Source organism: Protopterus annectens, chromosome 8.part1, assembly GCF_019279795.1.
Source record: "Protopterus annectens isolate FY-2018-M chromosome 8.part1, PAN1.0, whole genome shotgun sequence".
NCBI lineage: Eukaryota > Metazoa > Chordata > Ceratodontiformes > Protopteridae > Protopterus > Protopterus annectens.
The window spans coordinates 334,645,236-334,660,881 of NC_056742.1; the positions used below are offsets into that span (position 1 = coordinate 334,645,236).

At 38.6% G+C, this 15,646-nt stretch overlaps 1 protein-coding gene across 4 annotated transcripts in view; it reads right to left on the reverse strand.

Annotated features, from left to right (window-relative positions):
* NFAT5 (nuclear factor of activated T cells 5) overlaps nt 1-15,646 on the reverse strand; it is a 1,437,387-nt gene that overhangs the window by 699,123 nt on the left and 722,618 nt on the right. The window lies entirely within an intron of this gene.

The following is a 15,646-nucleotide window of genomic DNA, read 5'->3' on the forward strand; positions in this document are numbered from 1 at the left end:
CCTGCAAGGCCTTTCTATCTAAAGGCTCAGGAGAGGCTAACCTTTTCTGCAAATCATCCATCAAGAAATCCTGATACTGAAACATATGAAAAAGGCAGTTAAGGGCCCTCATGGCAAGGGTGGTTGAGGTATAAACCTTTTTGCCCCACCTTTCCAGGGACCTGGATTCCCTGTCTGTGGGCAAAGGATTTCTGGCCGTGGAGGTGGCCACTCCTTTGGGCCCCTGGGAAATAGTTTCTAGGTCAACAGAATGGGCCTTAAAAACATGTTTATGAGTCTCAGGAACCCTGTAGTATCTGTCTGGCTTGACAGGAGCAGGAGGGAGAGAATCAGGAGAAGCACTCGATTCTGAGTACACATCATCCAGAACATCTAACACTGGTGGAATAGCTAAAGGCCTCTGCTGGGGAAGCTTAAGGAAGGTACAGAGCCGTTTCCTGGAGTCGGAGAATTCCTGGCCCTGCCACTGAAAATGCTCTCTCATGGAGTGGAGAATTTCCCCAAAAGAAATATCCTCAGGAGGAGAGGCAGAAGGAATAGATTCCTCAGCATCAGAATCCTCGTAGCCCTGGAAAGACTCTTCCTGGGGGTCTGAATGGTCTGAGTCACCAGAGGCTTCAGCTGAGGAAAGGATATCTGTCTGCTCAACCCTAGGCCTTTTGTCTGAAGGTGGCTGAGAACCTCTGTCAGGATGAGCCTGGGAGCCTCTGATTAAAAAAATAAACAGATCATGACTTTAGCTGCAGATCTTATCAGAAGTGGGACCCTGAGAAAAAGATTTAGGAGGGTGAGACTTAGCCTGGCTGGCAGCCTTAGCACGTGTGTAGGCCTTGATGGACATAGACACCGGAGGGCCTAGCTGCCCCATGTGCTGGAGTAACTTTGTCCACGGTATGGTCTCAGGCAAATCTTGGGCTTCGGTTTCTGGAGGAAAATCCACAACCAGCACCAGGGTAGGCTCCGGGGCTGAGGAGATCGGTAAAGCGGTGTCGTCGGTCTGGAGCGGTGGAATTACCGCCTCAGAAGAGACCGATGCACTCGCGGTATGTTTTGGTGTGGTGTCGGAAGAAGTCGCGGGCCGAGGGTGTCGGTCCCGGTCCTTCCGTTTTTTGGAAATGTGTTGTCGGTTGTTCCGACGGCATGATATAGGAGTACTTTTCACCAAAAAAGTCTTCGGCATACTCTGCCCGGCGCCTGAGAGTGCGCTTATTGAAGCAAGCACAGGCAGCACAGGCCGAGACGTCGTGGTCTGGGCCAAGGCAGGGAAGGCAGTAAGAATGGAAGTCCTTATGAGGTATTTGTTTACCACAAGACAAACAGTTATTAACTTTTACAGTTTTATCTGACATCGGCGGAGGCAAGAAAAGGTTCCCCAACGAGGTTCTTAGCTTTTTGATGACTTCGGTTACTGAAAACACAGGAGCTGGCCGACCGGCACTTGCGAACTGCTTCTGCCTCGGGCACCGAGCGGCAAGAAAGACTGAAGATGGCATTGGCTGATGCTTTTATACCCCAGCCGCTCTGACGTCGGGGAGGAGGCGACATCAGCCGACGCCAGACCCAGACTTTGGAATCCGGCCGACCGAAGGGCTGCCTGAGGCAGGACAACCCATATGTAAGGACTGCAGTTGCATTCTTGAAGGACATCTGTGTGGCTATGGAGCCAGAAGGACAGCAAATGGAGGAGGCAGCAGACCAAGACAAGACGACAGAGTAGAAAATAAACAGAATGCACAGAAGTGTGTTCAAGTTAATAAAAGCCAGCAAATAAACATAAGCAATGGCACAAGTTGACAAATTCAGAAGAGACAGCATCATTACATAGTGAATGCAAAACAGAAAAGACTATCACAAGAAATTCAGGAAGAGATGAAAATGAAGCCGGTACAACTGGATGACTGCTCCTGAAGGGATAGTTTTCTGCAAATCCTGAAAAGGTGGAAGGAGCAAGGTTAAAAAGTTTAAGCTAAATTCCATAAGTAAACTGATACAAACAGAGAGGAAGCCAATAAAAATATAAATATTGCACAGGGTTTACCAGCCTAATACACAGAGTTAAACAAATGTCAAGCCTAACAATTTTGAAGCTAAATATAATGAACAAATATTTTCAAACTTATGGGGAAAAAACAATGAAGATTGACCAAACATGAATGTACACAGATAATGACTATTCTGGTGTTTTGGGGATACAAAGTAGTAAATTTCTGCCATCAATAAAACTGTGCATAAGAATTTAAGATTTATCCTGCAATTCACCCAAGTGTCTCATCCGATAAGTGTGAAAACTTACCTAGCAGTAGATGCAGCAATGGTAGGCCTGCGGAGGGAAAAATACAGACACTGAGGTTATCCAAGAAGTGGAGCACCAAGTGCAAGTACTGAGAAAATCCAAAATTCCCATTAGAAGTAACCAAAGTCTGCCAAAAAATACCCTTCTCACTGTTTCAGTAGAAGTTAATGGACAGACAGAGAAGAATATACAGGACTATACACACTGGGTGAAAGACGGTGGACATCAGATCTAATAGAACAAACACAGGAATGAGAGTTCCTTACTGGAAAAAAAGAGACCTATTCTACAAGGACAGAATTTTATTACTATTATAACTGCTTTCATTATTATCCAAACTGGAGTACAGGTAAAGATATGTAATGTAGTACAAAGATGATAAAATCAGTATAATTTATTAAAAATAAACACCCTTCAATGCTTTATATAAAAAAAAAAAAAATGTTCAATAGCAGTTTGTAATGAAAATGTCAAAAGTGTGGATAACACGGTTGGTATTAATAGGACTGGGGGACTGAAAACTTTGTGAATGGAAGGGAGGGGATGATCCAAATATGGAAGAAATGTTTTAGAAAAACACAACTAAAACATGTTGACTGATATTTACAACAATTTAAGTAGCACTAAAAGTGTTAAAAACCTAAGTAGTTAGGTGTAGCATTTGCAAGGATGCAGATGACTGCATTTACTGATCAAAATGGCCACTGCATGCAAGGTTCGGGGGGGGGGGGGGGGGCAGCAAGACTGTAGAAAAATTGGACTATCTGATTGGCTAAGGTAACTGCAACCCACTGATGCACTAGATGATATGGAGAGCTGCACAAATATTGCTCTATGGACTAGTAGGCAAAAGTTCCCTATTGCTTAGGGTAAAGTGGGTGGTTAACAATGTATTTACTCTTACAGAGATTATGCAGTTAAATTAAATAAAAATAGAAATGTAGGGAGAGGAAGCAAAACAAAGCAAGGATGCCAAGATCACAGATGGGTACAACGTTGAGAGAGACATTTAAAACTTTAAAAAGGGTTAACACTAGCACTGTCTAGCAAGAAGTGCGAGAGGATTTCCACTCACAAAACTATAAAAGTAGTTGAGAGAGTCGTGATGTTTGAGAGGGAAAGAAAATCTCTAGTATAAAAATGTTGATCCAACACAGGACTTATGTTTGCCCAGGTGGAGTGTTTAGTCCACTAAGGGCAGAAAATCACAAAGAAAGACTACCGCATGCACAGTTTTGAAGAATGTAGTCTGTAGTCATTTCCTGGGAGGGGAATTAAGAGGAGTTTCCTTAAAGGTTTTTAAGAGGTTTTTAAAGCAGCTTTGTCTTTAAGATAAACACCAGAATAAATTTGGACAAACTATGAAAAAGGAAAGGTGATTCAGCAGGAAAGTAAAATGGGGAAAAAAGAAAACAATAAGAATGAAATTGGGAGAGAGAGAGAGTGTCTTCTGGAAAAAAAATTTCATGCCCGAATTTACTGTTATGGAATGTGAATGCTTAAGTGCATGAGCCAAAAAAAACTTTCATGCCTGAATTTACTATTATGGAATGTGAATGGTTAAGTGCATGAGCCAAAAAAACAAAAAAAAAAAGGAAGCAGGCCAGCATATATATTTACAAAGTCAAATACAGGTGGCAATACATAAGAAATATTTTCAACAAAGTGGCAGAGAAGGATAAGAAGCATGAGTAAATTCAGAGAGGAGGAGAGAAGTGACGATAAAGGCACAGAAAAACATTGCGGAAGAGGAGGAGACTGGACTTTATTATAGACAGGGAGGGAATTTCAGTAGTGCCAAGAAGATTCAAGACAATAAAAGTTTGGCATGGGCTGATCAATGCAACAGAGCATATATTTATCAAAGGGAATTTACTCATGCTGATTAATATAAAAATTTAAAGTTAGATAGATTTTATGTAACAGGATATGAATACAATTTCAAAGTTCCAAATGCATCACACAGCTATATTTGACCAAGAACCTGTAATTTTACAAGTCAGAAACATGTGATAAAATTATAGTAAGACACTGGAAAATTCTCATGCACCTGATAAGAAAGCAAAGATTTGAAAACTGAAGCCAAGAGACCATAAAGCCAGTGTTAAAGAAGAATAAAGATAACCACATAGCCTTGGTTAAAAAGCAGGAATTAAAACAGTACTTAAAAATCAAAAGTAGTTGCAAGGGAAAAGGAATGGGAAGAAAGCAATTAAAGCAACATAAAGGATTTGGAAAAAATCAAGGAAGGGCAAAACAAGACAGAATGGATGTCTGAACAAAAGAAAGAACAGTTGAAAAAAGCCAAGGAAAAAAGAAAACAATCAAAATTAATGCATACAGAAGGATAGCACTGAAGCAGTTATATTTTTAAGTAAGTGAACCACCAAAATACTAAACTGCTTGCACAAAGACTAAAACAGACCCAAAAGTACAGAAACCTGTAATAAAGCTAAACAGACCACATTAAATTTTACTTTATTTACTTTAATTACCAGGCAGACTGTTCCTGGGAACCTTTTCAGCCATAACCCAGACATACATTCTACAATGAGAAAACATCTACTGTGAGTATAAACAAAAGAAAGCAATACAGAACTTTTCAGTATAGGACGGTACAGTAAGAAGACATCATATATATATATTTGTGCAGAAGAATAAAAAATTAAATACTTACATTAAACACAAAAAGCAATCCTCAGAGATGAACAGAACAGGAATTTAATTGGGTGGGCACAGTTGTAAGTAAACTTACAGAAAAGGCAGATGTTCTAATACATCACTGTTGCAGTAGCCTAATCTATTTAAGTCCTATCCCTTCTGACTGGTCAACTTTCATGCTTAACTGCACCTTCTATACGCTCTGTCAGAAGCTAGAGAAGAGCTCCATATGAAGACAAGATTTTGAAAATCCTCAGAACATTTCCTGCTTGAGAAGGGTGGCAAGAACCCAAGAGTTAACTATATAGAAAAGGGTGTACACATCCACACCCTAGCAACACAAAAGGAAAAAATAAAATAAGGGGGCTGGAGGGAGGGGCTGTGAATGTAACACGGAGCTATTAGAACATCTATTGTTGTGGTAAGTTTACTTGTATAGTTGTACAATATTCAGTACACAGATCACTGTAGCAGTAGCCTTAGATATTTGGTTTGATTACCATAGCTTAGAAACTAAGAAGGGATGTGGCAAATAAATTAAGACTCCAGGAGACCTATAAACATAGATAGTTCCTAGAATAAGATTTGTGTTACCATGCATTTTCCAAATGATATGAAGGTAAAACAAGTGTGAAACTCCAGTGTATGCCATTATTTGACTTCAATCTTCAGCAATTTGCCAGAAAACTACAAATTCTACGAGGAACAGTCCAAATATATGAAGCAAAAATCTGGACAATTGAGACATACACTGGAGTTGTCTTTTCCACTTACCTTCAAAGGAGAAAAACAGCTGATCATCTTTCCGGAATGCTTAAGGAGTTGCATCAGGACATCCAGAGTATGAATAACCTGTTCTCCCTTATTAGGGTTCAGGGAGGAAGACAGGGAGACTAATAGCCTGGCTTAAAGTAACATCAAAGACCACTTTAGGCACAATTGAAGGATTAGTTCTTAAAGAAACCCTGTCCTTGTGAAAAAATGGAGGACTGACCCACAGTAACTCACAATATCCTAGCAGAAGTGAGTGATGAGTAAAACAGTCGTTCATGTTAAGAATTTCAGATTAGCCAGATGAGCTGGTAAGAGAGAGAGTAAGCTTTTCAAGCACAAAGTTAAGATCCCAAAGACAAGCCATCACTTTCCTAGGTGGAGGGATTTGCAACAATCCTTATCAAAAAATGTTTAACTTGAGTGTGGTTATCGGAGATCAAGGGGAAGATCTGCAGAAATAGGTGGTAAATGCAATTTGAGAGAGGACTAAAAGATAAGAGGGTGGTAATTCTCACAAATAATCAAGAGCCAGAAGCAGCCAGGCCTGAAGAATCAAACTGCACAATCTTTTCCTTTTGTACATATATGATTTCCTGGTAGTACTTTTTTCCACCTCCTTTAGTATTTTCTGCATATCCTCAGAAAAAAAAAGTGGTGCTTAAAAGGTATCAAAATTCTATAATCCACACACCTAGTTAAGAGTTTTTAGGTCGGGGTGTATCAAACAGCCCTATGTCGAGTGAGTGAATCCATTCTGTAGGAAGCTTGTGTCAACTGCCCTTGGCCAGACAGAAAAGAAAGGAGAGAGGCACTGCTGTTTGGACTAAACAGGAGTCCCCACTGCAATTTCTGGAGAGCAGTTCCGAATCTTTAGAAGAACAGTGGAAATCAGTGAAAGGGGTTGGAAAAGCACAAAGGAACATTTTTCAGGCATATTTGCAAGGAGCCCAGGAAGTTGTCTGTTCAGAGAGAAGGCAAATAGATCCACTTGAGGTGACCTCCAAAGTTAGATCAATGCTTAGAAGACATCAGGGTGAAGTTTCCATTTGTGAGGATCTATCCTGGTCCTACCGAGCCCGTCTGCAGTCATGTTTTGCTCTGATGGAATGTATGAAGCCCGAAGAGTCAAACTGAGCCATGTTGCTATCTCCTGGGTTGTCATAAGTGTACAAAGAAGATAAAGTGTGGCTACCCCTTGCTTGTTTATGTACCACACCACTATGGTGTTATCTCTGCAAATGTCTGGAGACGAGAGATGATTTAAGACTTTCAAAGTGTTGATCAATGTCAACATCTCCTCGACATGTATTTGCTTCTGTCTGCCTCTACAGGGTTCCATGGAGCTTGCACATTTACCCCTTGGAAACCACTTCCCATGTCAGATATGGTGCGTCTTTTACAGACTGGGGGGGGGGGGGTCAGACAGCAGAATAGGAAACCTGGACTGTAAGACATTGGGTGTACCTACCATAAAATCTCCCTCTCTACAAATCTCAAAACCGGGATTTGAAAATATAAAGGGTATAGTACAGATGCAGAGTCCAGAATGATCCAAGAATACTACTGGATTTTCATCGTGGAGAGAAGGATCATGAGAATCATCAATGCTATGTACCCCTTAATCCTGAGAAATTCCCTTGTAGATACCAAGGACTTTAGAAGGCACTCGGAAAGAACTGTTAAATCACTTCTACTTGACTGGAGGAAGAAAGGCTCTTCTCAATTTGACAGAAATTTCAGGAACAGAATGCTGTGAGAAGGGATGAGAAAACTTCTGAAAGCAGACTTGAAAACCTAGACGTTATAGCAGATTTAGAACAGTTGCCAAGGACACTTGACAGGTGGAAAAAGTCTGCAAAGATAAGATCATCATCCAAACATGAAAAGATGTGAATGCCTTGAAGTCTGCAATACAGAATGATGGGAGGCAGATACTTTGTGAATAAACTCGCTGCAGTGGAGAGTTTAAAGGGTAAGAGAGGCACAGCAAATCTTAAAAAACTGACTGCAGTGCTCGCCAATGAAAATGTGATGATAGGCATCCTTTAAATTTAGATTTATCATGAAAAACAGAAGAGGTAGCAGAGATAAAAGGGACTAAAAGGATTTAACATTTTGGACTTTGGAATTCTGACAAAAAAAAAAAAAAAACGATTTAGAAAGTAAAGGTCCAGAACACACCTGCAAAAATTCTTGAATAAAAGTTTTTGTGCATCTAAGGGGGGTGGGGGCACTGTTTCTATTACTCCCTGAGAAAGCACTTGATGCAGAATGGGAGGAAACAAGGACACATGGTTAACAGGGCAATTACTCCTTGAGAAAGGAATCAATGCAGGATGGGAGGAAACAAGGACACATGGTTTACAGTGCAAAGAAAAATCCTGTGGAATAGGGAGGGGGATTCCCATTTGCAAGTGTACCCCTGCTACATTATATTTAAAACCTGCCACAATCTGACACCATAAGGGAAGATGAAGCCTCACGGGAATGGAGTGGTTGACAGGGTAGAAGGGTCAGGGTGGAACTGAACAGGTAAATTTTTAGGTTTTTCCATTCTTCTTTGAGCTTCCTTACCCAACAAGACTTCATGGAGGCAGGAGGCTGACGTTAAGGTAAACTAGAATCAGTAAGAAAAACTCTCTCTAAAGCAAACAAAATAAAAAGAACTGCTGCAGATTTAGGCATAACCAGCTGTAACAAATCATAACACTTTTTCTATGCCACTGGAATTTCATTTTGCTCCCACTGAAAAACCTCTGTCATCTTAAAATCTCAGAAGATGACTCTTCAAAAGAGATGTCTGAAACCATGCTCTCAGAATCAAAGCTCAGACTAAGAAAAAAATTCCAGAAGTAAAACCATCCCCCTTGCCCTCCCTACTCTTATTACTGAAAAAAGTCAAAAAACAAAGGAACGCTTTTCTTGACCAAAGTAGAAGGCAATGAAAAACATTAGAGAGCTCCTCAGTAAATTGTCCTTGTTCATAGACATTGAAATAGATGACTAGAAGGTTTTCTCAGTATGTTCACTTCAAATGGAAAACTCCTAGGAAAGTAACTGACCTGGGTAGGCATATTACTCGCAGATTCAAGTATCCCATCCTGGCTGAGTGAAAAACCTGGACTTGTCCCTTCCCCTTAGACAGGCAAGACTTTCTTCTTTGTCTGCCCAAGGGCACCATTACAGTGCAGAGGGCATGGCTATCCTCTGGGTCTTTGGTGGCTGTAAGTGCAATACTAAGAGGACTTTGAAGAAAAGTATGAGTAGTCTAAGGAGCAATAAGCAGTCACAACACAGACTCCTGCCAGAGGCTTTGGCAAAATGGCAGACAACCTGACACCCAAATATTCCCTATGTTTTTTTCTTCTTGCAGAGAAAGGTACGTGTATGTAGACCAGCCTGTTCCATGGGTAAACTGTGAACAAGATCTCAAAATGCGATATATCCTGCATGAGCTGATAAAAGATCGGTAACAAGTGGTACACAGGTATGTAAACAACTAAACATTTTCCACAAGCACAATATCCTGTTCCAAATGCACAAACACACAAAACCTGAAAGAAAAAATGTATCTGGCAGATTTTTTTAATATAAAAAGTGAATGAGCATTTATACAAACTCCCTTAGAAATGCAATGACAGTCAAATACAGTTTCCTAATAAAACACCACATTTCAATCAGAAAAACAAAACAGATTTAGTGGAAGGTTTTCCCAATAGGGAACTGATCTGTCAAGCCTCAAAGGATAGCCAGCTGACCAACAGTTTAACAAGGGCCCACAGAAGGGGAACTATCATGCAGCGGAATCGCTCTGATGTGATTCACACTCTTTACATGAAGCTCTTGACAAAATGTGTGGAAGGTACCCTTACGCTTTGAAAGCAGAATGGTCTCAAGGGTAAGACCTAAACAACTTGGGTAACTTCAACAATAATCTACATGAACATGTGTAGTGAACTGATTTTACTAGCCTGTGTCTGGAAATATTTAGGAGATACTAAGTTATACACAGAAGACCAAAGAGCAGAGGAAACAGGAGAAGACGCGATTTCTTGCAAGATTTAAAAATACAACAAATTATGTAGATGGAAGGCAAGGATATACTGTTGAACATCTCAGAATAACAAGGACATCAAATTATCAGATAAGGAAGATACCAGGAATAGATGGCACTCCCAATAAAATATGCAAGTTGGGTGGCAGCAAACTGATGAATGTGATCAATGTGAAGTATGGACTTTTTGACAGTATTTTAAGGAAGGAATTTCCAAATTCTTTGGGTGGAAAAGCAGTTACAGTGCAGATACGCAAGACAGAGAAATATTCTATAGAACCGTGGTCATAGAGGCCAATCTCAATGTTAAACCACAGTTATAACATTTTTATAACAACTTTAGCAAGAAAAAGACTGGCTTCAAAGTAGGAAACCAGTGTGGATTTACTGATGGGAAGGCAAACATTTTATATCATTATGTTTGACAACAAAACATTACAGGTGCCACAAGCAGACAGAAATAGGGGCAGACTTTTACTAATAGGATTGGATGCAGAAAAACCATTCAAACAGGGATAGTTGGAAATTCATGCACTTAGTATTATTTGGATTTGCCTTTCCAGTAAAATAAGATAGACTTAAGGAGGATTTACAATGAAACAGAGGTGCATACATAGGTAAACTGTTTCTCAGAAAATTATCCCCATATGGGAGAAGTACAGAAGTATGTCCTCATCACTCCCTACTCTTTGAGCTGCATCTGTAGCTTCTGGTTACCAAAATATGAGAATCAGTGATAAGGTGTTAATAACCAATATAGTAGACAAGAGAAATTAGCCCTACTTCCAGACGTTATTATTACTGTGACAAACCCACTGTCAGACACACCAAAGATTTTTACATTAACAGTATGGAAAGTTATCTGGATACAAGATAAATGAGAATAAAACAAAGGCAAATATTCAAAATTATGTGCCTGCATTTGAACTGGTACAGGCATACCAGTACTTTTGAGGACATGAAAGAATGATACACTTGTGCACAACTAAGGAAGGAAGTTAAGCTAGCAGAAAATGTGAGATGAGACAAAAGGTAAAATACATAGGTTAATATGACAATGGAAGATTATGGCCATGGATAAAAACATACAAGCTATAAAGATGTTCCTTATAATCTTAACATTCTATATCAAATATAAACTTATTTTGTAAGGCCAGAAAAAAACGAGTTTGGGAACACAGAGTAGATAAGGAACAAACTTTTTCAGGGGCAATAAAGAGTACACAGAGAAAAACTAGTACTGTCTGAGAAAAAAGGAGGTTTAGGTTTACAGGATTTAAAAATATATGACTTGGGAATTCATTATCAGAGTACTCTACCTACTGCAATACAAATAATATACATCAGAACAGAAAGAAATGATAGTAGAAAAAGTAGGAGGAAAAGATGGGGTAAGAAGATTGGGTTTCTGAGCAGACGCTAAACAAGGAAGAAGACAGGTAGAACTCTATGCATACAATGCAATGCATGAAAGGAAATAAGAGGGAGAGTAGATAATGGACAGGCTAATACAGCTGGCTCTTGTTTGTTTGTGTCTTTCGGCTTTCCCCGGTTAGGGGTCGCCACAGTGGAACTCAGGTCCGCTAATGATTGACTGTAGATTTTTACGTGCTGGCTTGCCAGGCCTAATGCACAACCTTCAACGAAGGAATGCCCATTCATGCATGTCGACACACAAATGACGCTCTGAGTATCGAACGGGCAACATCTAACTGTGAGCTGGCTTTAATGGGTTTTAAATAGACAAACAAGACTTAAAGGAGATATTAGTCTTCAAAAAAAGATCAATGATGCCATTATCAAATAAGAAAAACAGTAAAATAATTAGTTGGGAACAAGCAACATATGAATAAGATACCAGAAAGAATGCAATTAGATTACATCTAAGGGTGACCTTGAAAGGCAAATACAGATTACAGTACAATAAGCAACAGAAACTCAAATACTTTACCGTATATACTGGTCTTGTAACAGGTTGTTTTTCTCCTTAGAAATGCAACTGCTGTTTTTCTGAGAACTGTCAAATTCACTTGCTAATACAAATATACTGTGATTAAGCTTTCCTCCCAGGGCCTCTGCTGAAAATGGACTCTGCCCAGTCAGACTTTCCCAGTCAACAAAGACAAATAAGATACAAACCGGTATTAGATCACAGACTGCAACAAAAAAAGGAATTAATATACAAGGTATACAGGATAACGACAAGCAATTATAAGCGCAGAGACAGATAAAGTGCATTGGGTGATTGCTTGGGAAGATAAATCACAAAAGATTAATGTGGGAGAGATATGCCTAGCACCAAGATTTGCACGAAAATTAAGGAAATCTGGAAAGGGGCAATTTATGTAATTGTTGGATTGATAAATGTATAACAAAATGTATGTGATTTTAATGTTTATAACTGTGAACATGTTAACATCGTTTTATTTTATATGAATGTATATTTGTCAATGTCTTACGTGGTAATTTAATAAAGGTGTTAAAAATCAAGCAAAAAATTTAGAAATTTGCAAGGCAAAGTACTTTTACACACCAAATGGATTATACGTGATGCCCCCACAGGTTAGAGGAGACTACTAGAAGTTCAGGGGGGGGGGGGGCACGTATGTTTGGAACTGCTGAAAACCAGATAAGCTGAAGACTGATCTACTACATGTTTTTAAACACCTTCACTGATTTCACATATACCTAGTAACAAACAGGAAAACATTTCCTTTAATTGAAAAGAAAGCAAACCATTACTGTTTTCATTTTATGCATTATATATATATTTTTTAAAGTTATCATTCACTCCAACAGTACATAATTTGCACAAATCCTGCCTTACCTGAAATTTCACTTCTTCTCAACATTATTCTCCATGTACAGTTCCCACAAATTCTACTTCTACATAGTTTGCGCTTTCCTTTTTCTAAAGATCTCCCTCCATTTTTTTATCTACTTTATAATACAAAATAACCTGGTTACGGTTAGTTTAGATTTTGATTTCCATTTCCTGGGAGTAAATGTTTTTTTTGATAGCCAACATTAAGGAATGTGGTTGCTATAACACAGCTCAAAAGAATCCTTTCCTTAGTTACTATAACTTGCTCCTTTCAACATTTCTAACAATGTATTCTGTACGGATTTTTTTAATTCAGCAAAATCAATACATTCTCCCCAAAAAACATGTTTCCAGCAACCTCTCCTTTTTCCTATCGCACCTCCATCATTTATCTACCTGAGGAAAACTCCTCTGAAGTCTGCTTGGAGAATACAAACACTGATGCAAAGACTTATTTGTAAAAATCCTAAACCTTCTAAATTTTGTTGCGTACTTGGGAACCATACAAATGTCCTCCCACTGTTACTCTGTATAGTGTCTATCCATTCTCACTTCTCAAGTCTTTTCTAACCATTGATAGATTCTTATAGATATCCTGCATTATTTTATATGCCTTACTAATCATCTCTTTTTTTTAAGCACAGCTTCTTTTCTAGACTCAACTATAAATTCAGACAGAGCCTTAACACACCCCTATTTTTCTCTGTGTGTATACTCAGTTATCATTCCCTGGCAGGGATGGCAGCCTGCCCTAACTTTTGGTTAGCCTCATTCTACTGTATTACCTTTCCCCTAGCCCCAAGCCATTTGCTCTCAATACCTTGGTCCGTTTGCTAATCTTCTCCAATAAATTTGTCCCTATTGGTAAAATCTCCTTTCTCCATTTCTGTGTTGGCTTAGTTCTTAAAAACAACTTTTGCTAGTTTATAAATATATTATTCTGTATGGTTGTTTTAATCCTTAAGGGCCTAAATTGAAAACCCCACTCTCTCTAGTTTGATACCGCCAAACATAATTTCTTTCCATTAAGATTTGAAATATTCTGCTTGTGTTATGTACATGAGTGTTAACGGTGTAGCTCAGGTAATCCAAAAAAATACAGTTCAATGGGGAGAAACAACATAACCCACTTAACTCATGCCTTCTTTCATTCCCAAATAAATTAAATATTTATTAAAGTTAATCCACAATGACTTCTCTGGTTGATATAAATATGCTTGCATCTTGATATTCATATCCATAGTCAAGTGCTTCCAAGTTCAGTTTTGGGATTATGCTTTGTTGAGTCTCTTCCCACATATCCTTACTGCTACAGTAGAATCCTTTTTAATACAAGCACCCAAGTACTTCATTGTTCCCAATTACCCATAAATATGGGTATTGCTGAAACAATGCATGTGTAAGAAGAGTTTACCACAACAGCCTTTGTTTTATCTTCATTTATTTTATATCCTGAAAATACTTAAAATCATCTCAAAATGTTCCACAATAATGAAATCCCCTTTTCTGGATTTGTCGAGTATAAAATAACACCTGAAACTGTAACCAAATTATTTTGTGTTATAAAGTAAGGTTATTTTTTCTTGATTACCAATCCATTTATATCCTTGAAATTGTATGTTTCTTATTTTCTTTGCAAATGGATCTCAGTATAAAGAAATAGCCTAGTTCCTCTGTTCAAATAGCTTGTCAGAGGACTTAACTTGAAGTATGGGCCTTCATATAGCTTCCTAATTAACCCAATTACTCTCAATCAGAAAATGCAAAAGGTACTACTGCTCTACTCAAAATCCCAGCAGAGTCTATCAAATGCGTTCTCTGTAACAAAACCCACAAACAGCAGCAGTTTTAGTCTTACATTCTGCTTCCGTCTGGATTATCACTGCTATATTAATGTTGTCAAATGTGTGCATCCCCTCCACAAAACCACACTAACAGTTTTTGATAACACGTTGGCCCATTCTCTTAGCTAGTACAGACATAAAACTTTATAATTGTGGTTCAAAACTAAAACTGGTCTACACAAGGAAGGGTCTGGAGGGGCCTTATCCCTTCTTGGGTAGTATAGTTAAAATAGCTATTTCCCAAGATGCTAGTAGTGTACCACCTTTTAAATATTGATAACCAAAAAGCTTCCAAGTCTTTTTAACTTTCTTCCTTCACTGGAATACCATTTGTTCTTGGACACTTCCCTGTTGATTGAGCACACATCAGCACTTTCACCTCATCCCCTCCTATAGCTATTAAGTACTGAACCTTATCCTCTTGTAGCAATAGCATAGCTGATTTTTCCATAAACATTTCCATTTGTGCCTTTTCTTGGTTTCCTAACTTCTCAGCTCTATACAGATTTTCACAGAAATTCCAAAGTATCTGTAATCCTCTACAGTGTCACTAGTTAGTTTCCTTGTCACAAGATCCTATGTTTGGCAAAACCCACTTCCATTTTCTTTTACCCAAGTTAGTGTGCTATTTTTGTACTCTACAGTTATAAAAAAAAAAAAAAAAAACCTGCTTAACACTAACATTTCTAAACTCGTGCATATTATCCAAATACTCCCCTATTTTCCCTTTCATGTTCTGCACAATTCCGTTTGGTGTGCAATACGTCAGCCTTTGAAACCCTCAAAGTAATTCTTTCCTATATCTATTTTACCACATTTTTAAACTTCATTTGCATTTTATCCTACTCCTCTTCTACCCCTACTGAAGAAATGCAGATTTTTCCTAATAATTCTTGAATCATTTCCACTACTCATTCATTAACTTCCTCTCCTTTTAACAAATTGTTACAATTATACTTTACTATTCTTCATGTTTATCTTGGCCTTTACTGGTGTTTGATTTAAAACTGTTTTTGTGTTTCAAAGCTATGAGTTAAGTACCCAAGCTCCACAGAAACTATTTCTATCCAGTCTAATTCAGTTATTGGACCTTGGGGAATAATAGGTAAAGTCTGTCTGGACTCCTGCTAAATCTATATCTTCCATTTCAAATATTCTCATGCATTTCTTGAGAAATCTACCCCCTTTAGTTATAC